The sequence below is a fragment of the Lactuca serriola genome, chromosome 5 (genome assembly GCF_051521515.1).
Source record: "Lactuca serriola cultivar US96UC23 chromosome 5, Lser_US96UC23_V15, whole genome shotgun sequence".
Taxonomy (NCBI): Eukaryota; Viridiplantae; Streptophyta; class Magnoliopsida; order Asterales; family Asteraceae; genus Lactuca; species Lactuca serriola.
The window spans coordinates 339,764,215-339,769,366 of record NC_136412.1 but is presented as its reverse complement, the minus strand read 5'-3'; the positions used below and the strand labels follow the sequence as shown (position 1 = coordinate 339,769,366).

At 33.8% G+C, this 5,152-nt stretch overlaps 1 pseudogene; it reads left to right on the top strand.

Annotated features, from left to right (window-relative positions):
• The first annotated feature begins 3,689 nt into the window (after window positions 1-3,689).
• Window positions 3,690-4,604, top strand: LOC145051036 (zinc finger CCCH domain-containing protein 18-like; annotated as a pseudogene).
• Window positions 4,605-5,152: the final 548 nt, after the last annotated feature.

Here is a 5,152-nt window from a genome sequence, read left to right as displayed (position 1 = left end):
CTCACATATTGAGCAAAGTTAAAACCATCTTCATCATTTCCTAGAGGGCAAAGACCAAAGTGGAAGTCTCTACCAGGCACAAGGAAATGACAGTATATAATAGGAGGAACCCCGTATCTTAACCCTCTCATGATTGCGTCGAGCTCATGAACTGGAAACTCTTCTATATCCACTATATCAACATAATTCACACTTCCTTCGATGTAGCGGACATCGGGGTACTTGGTGAACTCACCTCCATGGTATAACTTAATGGTCAACGATGTTGGGTGTCCATCTTCAAAACAAGAAAAAACCGACCTCAGTTGGAGTTGTTTCAAAGAAATCAAGTAATCAACAGAGGAAAAGAGGGAAAATTATGTAACATAAGCAGCCTTGGGGTTGAAGGGTTTGTTTGACAACCTTACGTACCACATTGGTATGTTCATCCATCATTAATCTCTAAAAATCGCAACTCACAGAGCAGAATCTGCATCTAGGTTTTTGTTGATCTTAGTTAACGATGATCGAATAATGAGGACACAAACTGCTTTTTTGATCTTTAGCGGGAACATTACATGAATGGATGGACTAAAATACCCTCATGTGGGGTGGGGGGGGGGATGGGGAATTAACTGGATCATGTAATGACTGTTAAGCCATTAGACAAAACTCACAATAAAACCAAACTATTAGACCACCCTTACGAGTCCAAACTTTTTTGGACCAAACTTATTAGTTTTCACATACACAAGGACCATTCTTGCAATTTTATCTATATTCATTCTTTAGTTTCTAAAATATAAACACACATATACACATTCTCACCCATACTCATCCACTTTAACACATAAGTATACCCAACCTCATCCATAACCTATACACATCCATAACCCATACTCATCCATACTCAAAACCTTAACCTATACTCATCCATAACCCATACTCATCCATACTCAAAACCTACACGCCCTTGCACACCCCACCCACACCTACCCTTAGTTACCTCACACCCACCCTAATTATACCCCATTCATTTAGAATGTCATGATACATACATATGGTGTTCTTATAAGAATTGTAAAAAATATTTGTAATAAGTTTTAAAAGAAAGTTGTAAACATTTTTGAAAAATTATAAAAATATAAATTTGTAAAAATAATAATAATAAAAACAATTAAATTTGGGACGGTTTGTAAATTAAAAACGGTTGGATCATGTCAGTAACAAAATTTAAAGTTTAATCCAAATTTATAACATAATTTAAAATATGTGTAAAAAATATAAATCGGAGTGTAGCATGCGTATAAAAACAAAAATTCGTAGTTCATTACCTTTGTATAACCATTTTTTGAGTTTTTTTGGAACTTAAATTTATTTTAATAGTTTATTTTCCAAAATCAATTTAAACCTTATTTAAAATAAAAATATAATCGATAGAAAATATACAAAATCAAACACGTTTTTCAACTTTTTGGAACGGAAAACAAAAACTCAAAAATTATAAACAAACGAATTTTCTAAAATTTATACTAAAACTAAAAATAAAAACTTATTTTTTTCATTTTTTATCAAAAAAAAAAACTAAAAGAATTTCACCAAGCACATTTAAATGTCTTTTGTTTTATTGGAAAATGGAAGATACAAATGGGTTATGTAAATTTACAAATTTGACCTTGACGAACGTGTTCACTAAGTTAAATGAGACGGGTCATTGACCCATTCAAAAAAAGAGAAAAAAAAAAAAAAAAAAAAAACCCACACTTTGGCTTTCTAAACAACTGTCATATCTCATATGTAACCATATGATGTCATCCATGATGTGTGCATAATAAATCATTATTTATACTAACCGACCCCTAGACGTCTCGAAAGTGAAATTTTCTTAAGGGAGATGATATAACCACGAAACATTTTGATGCTTCCACCGGAAATATTGCAGGTCGACAATTATAACCCTATGGAGAAATCTTAATCTTTGTTTCAAAAATTATTGGTCAAGCTTCAAAATTTATATAGACAAAATTGCAAAATTGGTCCTTGTGGTATGCATTTTTTTGAGGTTTTAATCAAAACTTCGATTTTTTTTTGATCGGTGGTCCTTATGAGCTAGTTTGCTTGTAGTTTTGGTCCCTCGGAAAATTGAAAAGACTAAAATACCCTTGAGGTATTTCTTTTTCATTTTTCTTTCATTTTTTTATCTATTTTTATAATTAAAAAATTAAGAAAAGTCTCTCTCTCTCTCTCTCTTTCTCTCTCTATCCTGCAACGAAAAATACACAGTAAAACCACACACACATCGTCAACATGATTACTAAAATAAAATTAACTAATTTCAAATCAAGAAACACATGAGTTCAACTTTCTTATTGCTGTTGGGGATGCATAAAGAAAAAGTCGCTCCTATCACTGACAAATGAGAATCACACGAAACACAAATCAAATCTAGAAAACATTGAAACTCCATTGGAGCAGTACTGTAAATCAAAAACGCAAACCACATCCACACCTCCTATTGTTTGCAAATGAAGTGCTCAAATTGAGAGCTTTCCAATGGTTACCGATTACAATCTAACAAATTAAGGAAGAGGAAAAGAGTTTGTTTAAATTTTCAAAACTTCCTAACAAAATACAAAGATTTAGATCTGTTTTCTTTTACATGTACATATAAATTTCTTTCCCATGATTTTTTTCTTTCATCTCGTTGTTACCGGAATCGAGATGCACCAGGTGGATACCATCACTGGGTTTCTTTAAAGCAGAGACTACACCAAGTCCACCCCACCCACATCGCGTGTCACTTGTTGAGTTGAGAGGCTCAACACAGTAGCTACATCGACAAGCTTACATCCATAGCCAATCAAAATGAAAGTGAAGAAGAGTTAATGAGGCATTTGGTCGAATAGGTGGTGTGTGTGTGTGTGTTCACCGTCGATGAAGCTTGGTATACTGGCAATGAGTTCCATCAAACATCAATTGGGAAGCCGCCGAGGAGGATCTAAAGTCTTTTGATGTTGACTGTTCGATCTAAATACAAAATCTAACCCAACTCCTTGATTCGCCTTAACTTCTTCCTCACCCTCTCCTTCATCTTGCCTCTCGCTGGAATACGCCGCCGCCATGGGACCTCCGACGAAGAGTCTAATCCCTCTTTTCTCCTTCTCTATTGGTAACGAACTAAGCCTCTTTTCCCCCTGCAACAATTTTGTACCTATTAGACCAATAATGGTGGTTGAAGAGGGCTTTTGCAAAGGTGGACCATAGGCAATGATATTCGATCGTAGGTGATGGTGACGATGGCAAAGCAATTATTTGGTTTTTATTAGGATTCGAATATTGAAGGAGATTGAAGGGAGGAGAAACATTTTGACTTTTTCAATCAAACATTATTTGAGAGAGAGAGAGAGAGGTGGGTCCTCTATTATTTTTTAATTGTTAAAATAAATAAATAAATATTAAATTAAAAAAAATGAAAGAAAAATGAAAAATAAATACCCCAAGGGTATTATAGTCATTTCAATTTTCTGAGAGACCATTTTCACATACAAACCACTCCAAAAGGACTACGAAACCAAAAAAGTCACTGTTTGGATTAAAACCCCAAAATTTTGCATACCACAGGGACCATTTTTGCAATTTTGTCATTTATATATTGACAATTATGTCAAACTCATTTTGTTTGATGAATCCGCTATTCCTACCATGTGAAAATGGAAGCTTTCGAAGCTCCAAAAATTGTGTACGATAGAAAATTATAGAAACATAATCAAAGACCATCACCCGAAAAATAATCGGTTACGTACATATACTTACTTGATCATGCAGAGAAATGATTCGCCTGGCATATTGTCCTGACAATTTAATCCAAAACCTAGTTCAAAAAGCCAAAATCGAACTAAAATTAATCACAAAACCACCTCTTTCACCTCCCATGTCAGCTTCACTCCAATTCAACCCATTAGGCCAATATTGCATTCACAAAGACCCTTTTCGGCTCCACCAACTCTACAAATCCCATCCCCAACCCCTCATTGGGATTCACCATTACACTATCCAAACATGGTTCTCGATGATTGTAGGTATCAAAATCATGATCATTTTATAGGTTTAGGGGAGCAATTCAAACCTTTTAATTGAGAAATCACAAGTTTTACAGAAAATTGTTATTCCCCATATGGTAATTTTAGTATCAGAGGTAGAAGAGACGTACTACCCACAAAAATTTGTCATTATTTCAGTAAATGTTATTGTAAACACGACAATAAATGTAAGTTTTTACACTCCAAATCTATACACCAATTCAACAATGAAATTACGGTTGATGATGAAGCTGCATTTTCACCCAGCTCACTCGAAAAACTCGACATTGAGATCACGAAAATCATGAAATCAAGAAGGGGTAATCCAATTTCGATTGCTTCATTGCCTATGATCTACTATGAAAGATACCAAAGGACCCTTCAAGCTGAAGGGTACCTAACCGAAAGTCAAAGGCACGGAAAGTCGGTCATAGTTTGACTAAGCTTCATGCACGATTGAATAACAACATTAGTCTCATTAACAAGTTTTCTTATGTCTTTTATTTAAGGCTCTTGTTTTTTTACCGAATTTTACTTCCGTTTTGAAGATAGATCCAAGGAGGAAGTAGCAACGATTGCAGATTGCAGCGTCGAGGAGGAACGAGCGTAGTGTAATTTGGAAACAAATCCCTATGATCTTTCTAAACAACTGGTGCAATATCTCTTTATTTAAATGAGGTGCATAATTGTCATTAGATTATATTTTCCGTGGATGGATTAAAAGGAGTCGTGGAAGAATCACCTCCCTTTTCCTAAACCATCAAAAAACTTTCTTTAACAAAATTAACTATCAACCATGCGTTTAGTTACTTTATAACCATTTTATTAGATACGCCAAAATCTTGATTAAGTAATTAATTAAAAATGATAAGTTTTACAATTTACAGTGCTAAAATATGGGAAGAAACCATTATAAACAACATCATTAATAAAATTAACTTTTTTTTTTCCTGAAAAATATTTGTCTCTTCGGAATTCCATATTCCACAATAGTTATGTTTCAGAATTTGTGAGTGGTTTGTAAGATTTGATGTAAAGATATTTTAAAATATAAAAATGTATATTTCGTGCTGACATCATGTATTATATTAACA